Source organism: Ascidiella aspersa, chromosome 2, assembly GCF_963924565.1.
Source record: "Ascidiella aspersa chromosome 2, kaAscAspe10.2, whole genome shotgun sequence".
NCBI lineage: Eukaryota > Metazoa > Chordata > Ascidiacea > Phlebobranchia > Ascidiidae > Ascidiella > Ascidiella aspersa.
Window position 1 is genome coordinate 22,331,146 of NC_139448.1, and position 17,999 is coordinate 22,349,144.

Sequence of the window (17,999 nt, forward strand, 5' to 3'; positions counted from 1 at the left end):
AGGATGTGATCTTTTAAACATATATATTTCAAGTAACCTTTTGACTTTGAGATGAGACAATAAATGTTTTGATTGTTTATAAATTTTGTCGCTTTTTTATAGTTTGAAGTATGGATAGGTTTTCTGGACAACCCTGTACAATATAAGTTCAACCAAACTAAATATAAGTTCAACCAAACAGTTAGTTTGAATTGCGTCATACCCAGTTTATGGCTCTAATGTAAAATCAGCTGTTCCACAGTTGCTCACGTTTTAGATTAAATGTAAACGTCGAGTCGTAAACAACAGAACCTGACTATACACGACGAAGCTTTTCCATTGTGAGGGTTGAAACAGCCGCATTTTTACTGTTCAACCCGTGGTACACGTAACGATCAGCGAATGTCTTCCATTTGGTAAGGTTAAAATGTCTGTCATTTTAGGGAATTAGCCTACTTAAATATGGACAAGGCGTTAATTTTGATTTCGAGTTTCCGATATTAGTAACGTTTAACTTTCTTGATTTGTTATTCTAGATCGTTAGATTCTAGGCATTTGACTGACGGTTTTGCCTTTTCACATTAAATTACGTTTTTTTGCGGCTCTATTTCGCGAAAACAAATTACATCGCCTAGTCCACATTAGATGGGTTCCCTAAATAGCAGGCATAATAACCTTAGCGCAAAAGGTTATTCTAGAAAGTTACTCTTTGCATGCTAGTAACTTCATGTGGGCAACATGACTTTTTTTTATCTCACACCGGCAGAAAGGTAAATGAGGCATGAACGGCCAGTAATCATGGGTTTATAATACCCAGAGCATGCTCGCGTGCAGTCACCATAAAATGAGATAAATCTCGCGGTATGTTGGGAATTAGCCACAAGGTTTGGCCTTCTGCTCTGTTTTCCTTGTATTGAAACATAACGGATAAGTGACGCAGGGATTTCAAACAAAATGGTCAGGTTATTTCGGGTGAGATATAACATCAATCAACATAACACGTGACCAGACACAATAGCCGCCGTGGTTTAGACCAGTGCTTTTCAACCGGGTGTATCGTACACCCCAGGGTGTACCATAATATTTAAAGGGTGTACCACTTTGATGGGGTTTACCATAACGCATGACTATAGGCCGATTACTAGCCATCTGATAGCAGTTGCGTTACTTTGCCGCCTCTCACTGACCATTGTGAGTTAATATTTCTATTATCTTACATTATCCAAATGAAGGACTTGGCGGGCCGGATTAAGTACTGTCAAAGCTTGCATGTTTTGTCGCATAATAGCGACAACGTTGTTCTCGTTAAACACAGCAACACTTTTTTGCCGACTTAAAGAATAAACTAAGTACAACCTTATAAACCGAAAATCGGTTTGTTTAGATGTTATGAGATAAATAATTACACGTTAGGTAAAAATTTGTCAAAATAATTTCAAGTCAAAAACAACTAAAAATGCACATAAATCGGTCAGCTTCGTTTTTGCATTATACAGTTGTTTATTTCTGATTTGGACAAATGTATTGGACAGTATTTGCTGTCTGTTTTCTCTTGACTACATTTTGTTAAATAACCAGCGTCTTTGTTTTCTTCGGCAATTTATAGTTATTTCACTTTTTGAAATGACAAAAATATCAATTAAGGATTTCAATAATTTTGTATAAACCCGAAAAAATAGCTGATTTGTGTTCGACCGATAGTCAGTGAAACATCAAAAACGTGTCATTGACGACGCCAAGACGCTGTTGTTTAAAAAATCAATATATTTATAATAGGTCAAAATCTTGTCAAAAAATCAAAAATTTCTTTTTTTAGGTCAAAAAATAACTGCCCTACTGATGATGCTTTTATTAGCGAATTATATTTATTTCTTAACATCCAAACATTCTTTATTATCATTGATGTGCAACCGGAATCATTTGTTTTTCACCATTCAGATTTTGTTATTCAAAAAAAATACTGGTTCTTCCGATTTGAGTGAAAAAGTATTTGGGCATTCAATCCTTGGCTACACTCCTTATCAAACATACGTTTTTGGGCAAATCCATGGGAAAATATCTTTGTAAATTCTAAATATAATTTCAACCCAAAACAAAGAATCTAAAAGCATAAAGAAAACAGAGAGCCAAAGAATAACTAACAATATTTATAAATTGACGTACTAAGCAAGTAGTGGGGGATTGTGGCAGCATGTGGCCGCGGGCCACATAGGCCCACATTATCATGTAACACCAGAAATTGTCTGCGGGCCGCTCAAAATCTCGTCCATAGAGACCATAGAGACAATAGCCGCAGTGGCTTTGACACTTTAGAAGTAACGACTTCTGTAAGTGCTGGTTGAGATAGAATCTATCCGTTTATTGGTTTTGAGATTAGATATCACGAGAGGTGTTCGCAGTCAACCTCGATCGTAATATTTTCACCTTAAACATTTTACCAACAAATGCCATAATTTTGCAACAATAACTAAAACAGTCTTGCATATAACTAACAATTTAAAGCGTCAAACTATTTTTCTCTGCATTACGAGAATCAAACCTCACATTAACAAGCAATAACGCTGGCATAATCTAGGTCAGTGGTCGCCAACCACCGTTCCGCGAGGAGTTTCGTTACCGGTCCGTAGCAGGGTTGCCAAATAAAAATTTTGATTTAAACCCAAACTGTACGTAAAATGTGGAAAAAACAGAATAAAGTCAAAAATAATTAAATGAATTTTCTATTCAAAACACATTATCTTTCGTTTAAACATACTCCATGGTTGATTGGTTTGATAAAAAATCTCCATTAGTATTAAGCACTCGTGAGTATCAAAACAGCCAGTGTGCTGTGGCCATATGAGTTGTATTGCAAAATGATTCATTGTTTTGATGTTCAGGCTGGAAAGTTTTCGAAACAACTTACACATTTTAATTCGTTCATTAAAAAAAGTATTACCTTTACTGAACATTTGTATTTTTAAGGCCGGTCCGCGAAAACATTTTTAGTTTAAACTAAAAAAAGGCCGGTCCGCAGGGCCGAAAAGGTTGCCGACCCCTGATCTAGGTAACAAACGTTTCAACAAATCATAAATGATCGGCGTAGCTTAAAAATACTTACGAGCGAGAAACTGCGCTAACAAACCAACTTAATTTATACGTTCTACTCACAGAAGGGTTTAATTGCGTCTTCAACAGGTCAAAAGGGTGAACCAATGAATATTTCAACAGGTGAGAAATGACCACCGTACTATCAAAGCTCCACTATTTCGAAACTTAAACAAACTGTCATTGTATTTCAAAGTACATACGCTTATAGATTTATTGTACATTCACATAATTTGGCATAGTTTGCTTTCAATAAAATAGCTTGCAGCGCAGTAAAAACACGTGTTGCCAGTAAGGAGTGCATCGTTGACTGGTTTTCAGTAGAATTCGGATACAACTAACGTCGCAGTAAAAGGGAATGCGTTAGGGATCAACTCGCCAGTTGACGAGCAGGATGCGGGGAAAAGGAAATAGGCCTACGGGAGAACGTTTACAGGCTTTTTGAATGCACACGGAAAACAAAAACATTTTCCAGTGCGTCTGTGAAACCCAGCTTGCTCAAACGTGGTATCGTAGGAATGTCAGTTGCAGTTAATATCTTGCAGTTAATAACTAGGTGATTGCAGGACTAAGAGCTTCGAAGTTTGGAGTTGCAATACGTCTTGATGAATCGACAGATGTTATTAACTGCTGTTAATTTCTTGTCTACGTTCGCTTTACACAGAACAATTGCTAAAAACCTAATTATTGTTGAGTCACGAGGGGGCCACTAAAACAAAAAGAAAATATATTTTTAACATTCTGCACAACTTCTTCATGACAAATGACTTGGATTGGGAAAAACTTGTTGGATGCACAACAGATGGGGCTCCATCTATGCTTGGCCAAAAGTCTGAGTTTCAAGCTCATGTTAAAGCTGTGTCACCAAACATCACAAGTGTTCATTGCTTCATACATAGGTTTGCCCTTTGCGCTAGGGTTCCGCCTGCAAAGTTGTTAATGTGCTTGAACAGAGTTGTCAAAGTTATAAATTTTGTTAAAACGTCGGCTTTAAATAATCGACTGTTAAAGGTGCTCTGTGGAGACCTAGGCTCAGACCAAACTTCTCTCCTCTATCACACTGAAGAAGCCTACGCTGGCTCTCCCGAGGAAACACAACAAAGCGTTTTTTTGAAATGAGGGATGAAATAGTTCATTTTTCAAAAGATAGATCACGACTTTCAATAAAATTTAAAGGACAAGGAATTCTTCGCAAGATTGGCATACCTGTCAGACATAGTGGGTCGCAACGATATTTCAGGTGGGTCGCGAAACATTTCTATTTACGCAACATTTATGCAACAATGTATCAATACGTAACAATTAGATGTGTTGTGTCGCATTAACTATTTTAGCGCGTACGTCAGTGTTAAAGATGCAGGTTTTATATAACTGTTAATCTTATTTTAAATTATTGCTAACAATTTGGTCATATTTAGGCTAGCATTCACATAATTATATAGCTTGGTGTAAAGAAACAAAAGCTCACCGAGAGACACTTTGATGCAGTGATGTGCATTTCTACTAGACAGTATTTTTTCAAGTTTAAATAAACGTTCTTATTTTTGGTAAAAAAGCGCGTTTATGATTAAAAAGAATTGGTTCGGTACGAAACTTTGGCACGGGAAGAAGTTATAAGATAAAAATTGGCACGCCGGCATGTTTGAGTTGCACATCCCTGGTTTAAATCTTTGCAGCCCGCTGAAGCGACGCCCAGCAGCAAAGCGAGTTTACTGCATTTACTACGTTCGAAACATCTATGACGTCATCAGGCGCGGATCTAGGATTTTAGTTTGGGGAGGGCCATGAATTTTTTATGATATGACGTCACCTTTTTCAGATATGACGTCACAAAAGTATGTCATTGCGTGACGTCATAATTCAGGTAAAAATAACATCGGCTGTCCGAACAAACGAACTCGTGCAAAATAACATTATTCGGGTTGTTAAACAAATTATTCCGCGTAGCGCGAAAAACAGACCTTTTGAAAGCACGAAAAAGTAATAAGGTTAGCCTCTACAGTTGGCCGGTTTCCTAGTGTGACCCTGTATGGAGAATATTGCTGAAATACGCTACCATGTCTATTGTCTACACATCCTGCTTTTTCCCGAAAAGGCGAGAGCAACCTCACATGCCCCCCGAAAAAGGGCCGAGGCCACGTCATAATAAAACCATAGCGTTGTCTGCTGCGGTCGGCTGTTCTTCTTTCATGACACTTCTCTCAATTTTTAAGTTACTGTAATTGTTTTTTGCCAAATAAGGTTGCTGAAATGAGCAAAACTCTATGCAGAAAAATCTTAACATTTAATCCTAACATTGGATAGGTTATAAAATCCTTACACAGGAGTCGGCAACCTTTTTGTAGTGGCAGGTCAAAACCAAACTAACTCAGAAAGGTCTCTGCGGGCCGCACAACATATGTTAACTGAGATTTTGTGTTATGACAACTTTGAAACAATTGTGAATCAGGTGGGCCTCGGATATTTTTTGCACTTTAAAAACGTTTTTATAATTACTTTTAAGGAATCAGTAAAGTCTTGGCGCAAAGCGCTAAACAAAGCGTTTACTTTAAAAATTTTTAAAAAACGTTTACGGTTTAAAAAAAAAAAAAAAAAGCGTTTACGGTTCTTTAAAAACGTTTACGGTTTAAAATACTACTATTAAAAAAGTGTAATAAAACTACTTTGAGGAAACGCAATAAGTTTAATAGTTAATCTATTTTAGTGTTCGTTAACTATTCCGGTCACACCTGGCGAGCGAAGCGAGCGCGATTTTTTTGGTATACCGGTATTTCTTTTTAAATTTCTTACGAGTTGTTGTAAAAAAAAATTGGTTAAAAAATATTTGTCCATTATTTTTGAATACGTTTTTCGTTTGTCCGCGACGCACTTGGCAGTCTTCCACGGCGCAACGGTAAAGAAGCGCTGATCTAGTTCAAAAAGAGCATCAGCATGTAAACACACTAGATATAGATAGAAGATTCGCGCAAAGCGCGAAAATTTTTTGCATTTACACACTTAAAATAGTCAAAAAAGTAATTCAAATGGACTCGTGTCTAATTTGTCAAAGAGGCGACGGGCTGGGCTGGTTCTGATACAGATTTGCATTAACACCAAAAAGCTTTCAATTTTACTTGGATTTAAGTTCGTTTATTATTTAGTCGACGTCAGCGTACGGCCACATATGCCGTCGCTGCAAATTCTAAAAACGCCGCTTTGCGCGAGTTCGCGAAACGAGTTTTACAATATTTTTGAAATATTCACTCTATGGCGCCATGAGCCCACACATCACACTACAAAGCTTAAACTATGTCCTATTTTGGCGAAAATAGGTCATACTACCTAGGGAAGCGCGAAAAAAGCTGCTTTAAAGTTTTAGTTTGGGGGTGGCCATGGCCATATCGCCCCCCCTCTAGATCCGCCCCTGGACGTTATGCAATTCTACGTCAAACTCTATTCTTAAGGTACTCCAAACCTATCTTTTACACCTATGCTTTTCTATAATCTTATCAGACACGAATTCTTGTCGATCGATTGATGATTCTAAGTATCTCGATAATTGGAAACGTCTACCTGACTTAACTGCTTGCAAGGAAACCGTTTGCATTTGTTGTGATAGAAGTCACACCTTCTTACGACGTTTATACCTGATGATAACCTAGTAAGCTTTCATTACTTTACCGTATCTATCTACGGCCTCTTACTATCCTAACCTCTGACTATCCTAACCTTCTTTTCCCTTTAGGGTAATTTTTAGCGCCTATAACATTAGTTTTTGTTAACGCAGGGATGGGCCTTACATCAATCAAATTGAATTATATCAATAGGCTCATTACATAGGATGGCTGCTATAGTTTATTCGTGATGTTTTGTGCACCCTATGCATTGTCAGTCGTTGATACATGCCTTGTTTATAATTTAACGTACCGGTACCACACATCTTTCTCTCTAAGCTGCCTCCATTGTAAGTAGGCCTATGTTACCGCTAAATTATGAGCACGTTTTAATGTTGTCATATCGGTCGAACAATGCAGATTCAAAACCGCGTTTGAGATAAACTAAATTTACGGCATAGCTGTTCAGTCAGTTGCAAAATTACGTCTTTTTTTGTTAAGTTAAAGGTGAAACTTTACGTAAGAGAATATTTTTCTCGTAAACTATTTCTAAGCCTATAAACAGATAAATCTATCTCTCACACTGACAGAAGTTGCGCTTTCTAAAGTGTCCTATGGTTTACGGTGATTGATCAGAGATATCTCACCTAGAATAACCTGACCAATTTGCTTGTATTTCCAGCAGAGATCCCGATGATTTTAAGGCCACGTGATGCCGTGATGCCTTGTTTTACCTTACAGACGGCTGAGATACCCGTCACTCTAAGTTAAAATGTCTGTCATTTAGGGATTACTTTTAAAATGGACAAGGCGTTAATTTTGTTTTCGAGTTTCAGAGATTAGCACCTTTTGACTTCCTTGATTTCGGTATTCTAGAACGACAGATTCTAGGCATTTGACTGACGGTTTTGCCTTTGAACATTAAATTGTAGGCTACATTTCTTGTATTAGCATGTTGTTGAACGCCGGTGTAAGTATTTTTACACAGATCGTTCAGCTACAACAAACCAGCTCGACAACGGAGGAATTCTGAAACACTAAGGAGCAGTTCAGCTTCAGCTCTTTTGCACGAATCGACAGTGTTGTAATGACTTAAGTCAATGACTTGACTTAAGTGCACTTAAGTCACTGTTTTTTAATGATTTGAATTAAGTCTTTCGGGCAAAATGACTTGACTTGACTCAAGTCTTTTGGGAAAATGACTTGACTTGACTTAAGTCCTTTGGACAAATGACTTAGGTTAAAATAAATTGTTTTAATTAAGCAATTATTTATAAAATTGCGTTATTTATCCCAATCTTTGCACATAAAACAATTTGTTTGTAATATGTTGCTTTTGTGTTAATTTTTTGCTTGAGTTGCTCATACTCGGAAGAGTTTGCCGGTTTTCATAATTTAAAGTTTTATTTATTTTTGACAAAGGCTGGACTTGAAGTTGACTTGCTCTAACTATGACTTGACTGGGACTTGACTTGTTATTTATTCAAAAAGACTTGACTTGGACTTAAGTTATTTTACGAATGACTTGACTGGGACTTCAGTCATTTCAAAATGACTTGTTTACAACACTGCGAAGCGAGCTTTTCATCGCCAGAAAACAGTCATCTATGTCTTGACGGTCCGCCACCGCTACTGACTTGTGGTACAAAGAGCCGATCAACAAGGAGGACATGATCATCCCATGAACAATGTTTGACATGCCGGAGGAAGAAGAGTAACATGAAGTTTCTCCGGACTTTTGTCTTTAAGGCAGGGAGAGTGATTTGTAGCAGTTTGCACTTTGGAACTATAATTGGGTCACTTCGTGGCCATTCATTCAATTGAAACAGTCTGTTGGATTGTGACGTCGTCACACCAGCCTGTGTGAATTCAAACTGTCAACAACTCAACATATTGCTATACTCGTGTTTCGCAAATTGCTTAGAATTTCCTGTTTTTCTTTGCGTGGCAGAACCGCATTGTGATGAAATTTAATTAACGCCATCTGGTATAAAGTATATAAGGGATTTCATTTTATACCAAAAACCAGCAGTCTCAAACTGTTTGCGTACGTTGGAGGTAATTATTGTACGTATATCGCAAGTACCTGTAAGTACTGTCTGTCGTTTGTTCATTTGCAATAAATATTCTTTTATTGTGGCTGCGCCCCACACTTGCATTTAAAGTGGTCGCGAACTGAAAAAGGTTGGGAACCACTGGATTAGATGATGTCAATTGCTTATTTGGTTGATATTTTTGATCAATTGGATAAACTGAATCTAAAGATGTATAGCAGCCACTTCGTCATATTGTGTTTACACAGAGAATTTTGTTTTAATCGATGTGTCGTAACGGAAAATTTTCAGTAAAAATCTATGGCCTAAATTCTTTGCAATCCTTTCAATGTTTGCGTTACTTCTTGCAGCCAATGTGCAAACGATAAACGGAAAGTTTTAGGCAAAATTCCGTTACGTAGATTTCTTGCAACCACATTCTAATGTTTGCGATATCCTTGCAGCGAATTTGCAAAAATTCAAATTGCTGACACCAATTTTTATGCGTCAAGGCATTTACATCCGTTTTAGCATATGTTTTCAAAACACCGCGGTCTGAACATAATCGGTTTCCCCGGTCGTGTGATTTCAAACTGTTGTCATTTAACTGAAGTCAGAAGCTGTTTCGCAATCGCATTTTGACGTAAAAATTGTATGTTTCGCGTCAGAAATAAGTGTGAAAAAGGCTTGAGTTACGCCCTTTTTGTCACGTGGTATTTTGTTAAGTATCATAAGAATTAATGACGTAAATCTTTCTTTATTCGCAGAAATTTTGTTAATTGATTTTCGTCTATTAATAGCGTGTTCAATCAATATAAAATGGCCTTTTACGGCTTTTACTCAGACAGCAAACTCGAGTGCTTTTGTGACTGAACCAGATAGGGGCTACTCACCCGAACCGCAGCAAGCGGCAGAACAGGCTTTGTACGTCGAGTATCAGAGTTCTCGCCAATCAGTTCTGCAAGCTCAGATTCAAGCAGAAATTCTCCTGTCAAGAAGATACGTAAACCCTTCGTTAATCTTGATAGACTTCAAGCATCTACTTCAGCAGCTGCTAATCATACAGCGAAAAGACAATTGAGGAAGCCATCTCGAGGTCCAACAACTCCACCTTTGATTAGACGAATTTCAGGATCCAGATCGCCCATAAGATCTAGATCACCATCAAGCAGAAGATCACCACCAAGAAGAAGATATCTATCGGAAAGAAGAAGCAATTACAGAAGAAATAGCCACGAACGTTCTCCGGAATCCGAAGATTCTTACGAACTGTATCTCCCGCCAGCTCCAAGACCTTCGTGGCGAATCCACGTCCCGTTTAGTGCAGGCACATCAAGAGAGCAAATTGCTTCCGATCGGCTACTTGAAAATCAGGAATCTTGCCCCTTTGTCGATTCTTATTTCAAAGCTCGTGCAGTAACTACTCAACAAATCAGACTTCAAGACGGATATTTTGAGGCCATTATCAAGAGGACGGCCTTTGACCATTTTGCTATTCCTAGCATCAGCGAATTTCGGCATATCAACGATATAGACAATCTTGGAATTGTGGCTGTGCAATCTCTGCAAGTCAACAACGAACCAGGAGACGTGTTCGTGTGGCGATCAAGTCATACTCCAACATCTATTGAAGGCAAGGTCTTAACAGAGACGTTCTTGGCATTAAGAATATTCCTTAGTGTTCCATTACGTCTTGTAACTAGCCTTGTTCCTTCAAAAAAAAGCACCAAATATAATAGTATTTAGAGATGCTTTGAAAGCTTTTACCAGCAAGCTTGATATTAGGAAAAGAAATGTTAGAAGAACAATGTTGCAATATTTTAAGAATTAATATCAGTTCTGGTTGTTGACGGCAAAGATGAAGTTATTTTAGATCTGGAAAAACATTTGATTTTGCAACACCTAACAGCATTAGAATCAGAATTTATTCAAAAGTCATTGACTTGACTTAAGTCTTTTGACCAGAATGACTTGACTTGACTTAAGTCTTTTGGACACATTACTTGACTTCGACTTAAGTCATTTTGTCAAACATCGTGTTTTTAATAAAATGTATCCCAAGTTTTGCACACTAAACAGTTTCGTTGCTGCATTTTGCCTTTGTGTTAATTTTTAGTTAAATTGTTGCTCATTTTCGGACGAGTTTACCAAATTTAATGGTTAAACCGTTTATTTTTATGACAATAACATGACTTGAAATTGACTTGCTCTCATAATGACTTTGGACTGGGACTTGTTATTTTTGCAAAATACTTGACTTGGATTTAAGATATTTTTCAAATGACTTGACTTGGACTTAAGTCATTTCAAAATGAATTGTTTACAACACTGGCTATTCAAAGCATCATTCCCGTCTCCACTTATCTATGTGAATCAGGTTTTTCAACTCTTTTGCAAATAAAAACAAAGCAGAGAAACAGATTAAACGAACAGTATTTGCTCTGCTCTTTCCAATACTCTTCCACGCATATGAGTTGTCGAGACAAAGGCAATCACAAGCTTCGCACTGATTGTTAAATGCCGTAATCGTTGGTCAAAAAGCAGCTTCAGAAGGGCTAGATCTCAGTTGTTAACACACATATGTGTGCATGTTTCATTGAACAAATGGTATGGTACTGTGGACCCCCTTCAATGAGGTTGCTTGTACTAACAGATTGAGCAAGCATTGGCGTATGGTTGTTTCTCGACTTGCTCCTCTCTGAACCTGCATAGCTCAGTTGGTAGAACAACGGTCCCGGCTTGACCGGAGGTCGTGAGTTCGAACCTCACTGCAGGCTAGTTGTTTTTTCTAGTCTGCCCTGCTTGCATCATGATCAACAGATTTGGTGAGTCTGCAATGGCTTTCGGTTTGACTGTTAAATGCATTGACTTTTATATTTTTCGGCAAAGTTCATGATAGCCTACTGTGTATAGCCATAAGCATTTCATGTGGCTGTAAGTCAGTAACTTGGATTAAAGCATCATGTGGTTTTATAAACGTTTTGATGGCAGCTACAGTAGAGCCATAGCCAACTACAGTACCGGGATAGCTTCTAAGACAAGCGGTAGCCGCACAGTTACTTTATTTATTTTTTTAGAAGATTATTCTGCTTGCTCGTATCACACACATATGCCTCAAAATTCTGTTGGACTATCGTTTTTACAGTGTTGTCTTAGTAGAAGGAAAAAAAGATTTGGGATTCAATTCTATCAATAATCATGGTACTGCAAAGCCACAATGTGTGCTGTGTTATGCAGTACTGTCGGACAAATCTCAAAAAAAAAACTTAAAACATCTGAAAACGAAACAAAAAAAAGACATCTGAAAACGAAAACACCCGCAACATGCGAAAAAAATCGAATTTATTTTCAGTGGCGAGAAGCGGAACTGAAACGAAGCCGATATTGCTCACGCACGAATTCAGTGCTTTTAGCTACCAAACAAGCTACGCTAGCATCGTACGTAGTCGCGCTACGCATAGCTAGAGAGATCAAACCACACACGATCGGAAAATCAGCCATCAACATGACCATACTTCTAGGCGGCGGCGACGTGGCCTCGAAATTGCAGTCCGTCTCGTTATCGATCAGTACCCTACACTAAAAAGTCGAATCACAGGCCTTTCACTGAATATAAAATATGAAGTGGTCTCACGAATGACGAAGGCGAGGAAGTGGAACTAGTAACTCGACGAGTCATCCGAACGACTGCGCAGCTAATGGTTTATGTGAGGTAGGCTACGAAGGTCACATCGACCACGAAGAATAATTTTTGTTTTGCACACAACTGATAACAACGGCAACTGGCGCCGACATTTTCATAGACAACTTCCAATAAAGAAGGCATTAATTCGGAAAACTATGTCAGCCTATGCACTGGCGGTGCTCCCGCGATGCTTATAGTGCTCGACAGGGGTTTACTATGTCGCAACACGTCAGCACATCAAATTAATTCTTTGTTTTATCGCCTTAATGTTGCGTCATGAAAGTTTTTGTTTAAATTCCATTGCCGATATCTCTTGCTAGAGTTTGCAACGAATGCCTTGTTACACCAATTTTTATGCGTCAGAGCTGTATGTGAGGTGACGTATATCCGTTTAATGTGAGCGCTTTGTTTTGAAATTCGCCTTATTGTCAACAATCCATTATTTTTAGAATCGTCGCCAGTTACGTCGCAATGTAGATCGAAGCGCTTTTGTTCAAGCCATATTTGGACAAAAATATTATTTCCGTCTATAAGAGTCGAGAGAAAAAGGTTTAGACCACGCCTTGTTGTCACGTGATTTATTATTGAAAATCGTAAGAATATCTACGTCAATATTTCCTGTGCATTTTAGAAATATTTTCGCCTATAAGTATAGTCGCTCAATCGAATAAAAAAACAGTATCAACCAGTACCACCCAGTACTGCCTATAGTGCAGAGAGAGGCTTTTATAGCTTCTACTCAGACAGCAAAATTGACTGTTCATGTATCTGAACTAAAGGAAAGAATTGGACCTGAATGGCCTCACGAAGACAGGCCATCTCAAATCTTGTAGGAGTGTGGTCGATTCATCTTGGCAATTATATAAATGAAGACTCATTAATCCGGACCCGCACCCCCTCAAATTGGCGCGACCCGAGTGAGGATCGAAGAACTCAAATTTCACGCATATGTACAAGAAAAGATGTGCCTTCCAGCTACAAGCGACCGCCTAAAAACTGTCATGTTTGGAACTTGCAAGAAGCCAGCTTTAGAAGAAAATAATCTCATCGAAAGATACGTGAAGAGACGCTCCATAGCGTCAGCAAAGCATTTGCTTGGAATTCGAAACACGAAATACAAACAAGCGTTGTCGATAAAGACATCACCACCGTTTGGAATCATGGAAAACGAAACGGAATTATGGATTTCACAATAACTGATTCTGCCTAGTTTATCAGGTGAAAATCTTATACTTTTAATATATATATGTATAATTATTAAAATACCGACCGAAAGGTCTGTAAATTGTTTTAGTGCGACTTTTTATTAAACCATTATGTATCGCATTTCGCAAATTATGTATAGTCTATATCTATGAAGTCTAAGCTTAAACATCGATTGCACGATATTTTGATAAATGTTAAAAGAGCTTAATTTTGTGCTTGGAGCTCAATAGTTTGAAATCAACGCGTTAAACTTGTGAATCATGATTTAATTTTGTTGTGCACGAAATAATTTCGTGTTAAATTTCCGAATTCTTTTAAACATTTGGTACGTTTTGGGTTTTTGTCTGTTTTTCTCTCATCACGCAGCCGCGTTTACACACGAGTTTAAACATCTCGTATCAAGCATAATGATTTATCCACACGCGAAACATTAGCTTTCAAATCACAACTTTAGGAACACCCCATTTCCTGCCTTTTGTTGAAAGCAATAGTGAATAAGCAGCAACTTCAAAGCGTATTTTCTTGTGATGCGTCGTTATTTTAAAACTTACATTGAACGAATTGTGCAAACTAAAAAAAATGCAAATTTTTGAAGGAAATGTTGTTCAATGTTAAAAAACAATAGAATTTAATTTTGTATTGAATCGCAAAAGATGTAACGTGAGTAATTACAAATTGCAGTAATTAATTGTCTCAAACTTTAAGTGTAACCTGTCGCGCCTATATATATATATATAAGTATAGAAAATATGTGTGTCTATAACCAAAATATAAATAACTTGAATACTGAGTGTTGCTACAGATAATTTCGAACACACATCTGCCGGAAAAATATTTTGAAATTTCAGAAAACAAACACAACAAGCGTTGGACAAAGCGATAGATCGAGATGCAACGCGCAAAACAACGGCTTCCTGGTGACGTCAGAATTGCAACGCACCGCGCAGGGATTTTCACCTGCAAGCCGCACAGATTTCCTGAAAAGCAAAAAAGCCACAGCAAACTGCTCTGGCGTGTCGATGAAACACATTTCAAGCAACCAGCGAACGCTGACATCAAAATCCTCCTTGCCAGTTCAGGCACAAACGAAAATTTTCTCGAGGAATCAGGTATCGAACCAAAAACAATTGCGCAAATGCGTTGAATGATCGGACAATTTCGCGTCCAATGCTCCATAAGCATTTCACAACAGCTGAAACACAACACACGAAAACAATTGGAAAAGAATGTCATTCCTATATATTCGAAATGACTGCAAAACCTTTGCAAAGGGAGTATTTGTCGCAACACGTCAGCACATCAAATTAATTCTTTGTTTTATCGCCTTAATGTTGCGTCATGAAAATTTTTGTTTAAATTCCATTGCCGATATCTCTTGCTAGAGTTTGCAACGAATGCCTTGTTACACCAATTTTTATGCGTCAGAGCTGTATGTGAGGTGACGTATATCCGTTTAATGTGAGCGCTTTGTTTTGAAATTCGCCTTATTGTCAACAATCCATTATTTTTAGAATCGTCGCCAGTTACGTCGCAATGTAGATCGAAGCGCTTTTGTTCAAGCCATATTTGGACAAAAATATTATTTCCGTCTATAAGAGTCGAGAGAAAAAGGTTTAGACCACGCCTTGTTGTCACGTGATTTATTATTGAAAATCGTAAGAATATCTACGTCAATATTTCCTGTGCATTTTAGAAATATTTTCGCCTATAAGTATAGTCGCTCAATCGAATAAAAAAACAGTATCAACCAGTACCACCCAGTACTGCCTATAGTGCAGAGAGAGGCTTTTATAGCTTCTACTCAGACAGCAAAATTGACTGTTCATGTATCTGAACTAAAGGAAGAATTGGACCTGAATGGCCTCACGAAGACAGGCCATCTCAAATCTTGTAGGAGTGTGGTCGATTCATCTTGGCAATTATATAAATGAAGACTCATTAATCCGGACCCGCACCCCCACAACTACACGTGTCAAACAAGTCAATACAATGTCCAAGCCGTCCACTGTCTTCTGCACCGTGAAACCTTGCTGAGCCACATTTGTCTTCGGGTATTTTGGCAGTGATGTAGGACAGTGGTTCTCAACCTTTTTTAATCTCAAAATCAACCCAAAATACAAATATGACAAAAGTATGCAACTTAAAAGCAAAGAATAGAAACTTAAATTCAATAAGCAATTTGCTGCTGTCTCTTTGATAACATAGCCTACGTGTTATACGTGGTTCTATTAAAGTTTTTCGTATACAACTGGTGCTAAATTTAAGATTTAAACGATCTGTAGACTACTTTTAATCAGTTCGGCACAACACTTGCATTGTGTCGTACGATGAAGTCCAAAGTAGACCATTACCTCTATGTTACGTCACAATGTTGCAAAATACGAAGCTGGCGAAGTTCTAAATTTGATGGACAAGCCTTCAGCATCTTGCATTTTGTAGTCGAGATTTAAGATTGTAATATATTTTTGGTGGACCGGCAGGAAAGCTGACGCGGACCGGCGGTTGGGAACCACGATGTAGGAGGTGGTGCGTGTTGTCAACTTAATCAAATCCCTATCTGTTCGAGCAGATGGGTGTCGACTTTGGATCTCAATTACAACACCCCTATTCTACTCAAATGTGAGATGGGTTTCTCGACTAAGGTCTTGCGCTGTGTAATTAATCTACGAACATAGCTGCAAATCTTTCTCAGTGATAAAAAACATTGTCATGCTATTCGGTTCTAAAATAAGAAGTGAGTGTTAAAATTATGTTACTTAAACGACATCTTCCCAGAGTGTACGATCTTAACACATCAATGCAAGGAAAAAATCAAAATTTAATCATTACTTCTGAGAGAGCTGTCTGCCTTCCAAAAATGTCCATAAAGGAGTATCTAGACTAGAGGAATAAAATCAAAATGCAATAAGCAGATTTGATGTCATCAAACCCATCTTATTGGAGCATTTGAAAAAATCTTATCACGGAGTTTAATCGCTACATCCCGGATATAAAACTGGCATCTCAGGTGTGGGTTAAAAACCCGTTCATGGCAAAAGTTGACGACTTATCCGTATCTGTGCGAGCAAGGATTTTCAGCACTGACGTTTACCAAAAGTGACTTCACAATCAGTGGCGGATGTAGGATTTTCGGGGGACACCGACAATCCAACCCGCCTACTCCACTACTAACAAACTCATTTAATTCGGATATGTTTCCTCGTCCACTCCTAAACTCGCATACTGGTGCACAGCAGCTCATCTAACCACCTACTAGAAATAAAAATTATTCTAGACTATTTTGCAAACTCGTCAAATCGAATACGTGTACTTGGCTAACATTAACTCATCTAATTATATTTCGCACAGAATGTGCAGAGTCGTTTAAAACTGGTTGATTTCGCGTAACGTTGTTTGTTATTAGTGTTTTTCGTTAGTGAAACGTTAGTTTGGATATAGCACAAGAAAGATGTTTTGGTATGTCACAATTGCTAAACGTATGAAAATGTATTGCATATAGTTAGGCGAAAGTAAAGTATTTTTTTTAAGTCCAAGCTGGTCAGGCCACATTTATTGTTTTACTACAGCACTTCTATTTTTAAATAGCCTATTCGCGGCCTTATTTAATAGAGTCCAACTCCCGAGTTCCTCTTCGGCCAACTGTACGATTCCGTTGAGCTCAGAGTCCGGTTGCGACACGCAGTGAGTATTTCAACACCTAATTTAAGGTAGATTTTCAGCAATCCCATCACAGGGAGTGTCATATACCAATCACAACATGTGGTTGGAAAATATCCACCGTATGCTATTCCGCCAATTTACAGTCGGCGACAATTAGGGATGCTCAAAGTAGAATATCGAATCCAGATGAGATTCGAATCCAATTCTGCCATTTATTTCGGGTAATTGGAACCGATATAATTTAATGTTTTACCGCGGATTGTTGCGCCTAATTGCACAAACGCGTGTGGTAAGTTGGCCTGTCGCCGCGGCGACCAATTTACAGTGCTTGCTTTAAATGTAACCTTGTAGTGCACTGTCAGCGTTTTTTTGGGCGACCAATTACCGCGTCTCGCGATAACGTTCGTCTAATAATTAAGTGTCAATCAAGCGTTATTTGGCGAGCGGCTAACGTGTAATGTCTGGTGTGGAGTTTGCAATTTCCCTAAATGCGTTAAGTTGCAAAAGTAACATAGCGTTGCAAAACGTGCTGGCCGTCCACAAAATGCGCTATGGGGTTACTTAAGGTCAACTTTAGGCCAATATTCAGGGAAATTATGCAGTTATGCACCACGTAATTGTCAAGAATTCGTTATGTCAATAATAACTTTGTATTCTTTGCAGTACATCATATGACTGCATAGCAAATCATGTTAGTCAAAAAAGAAGCAATAATACTTAATAATGCCTTCAAAATCAGGACCGAATTGCTTAAGA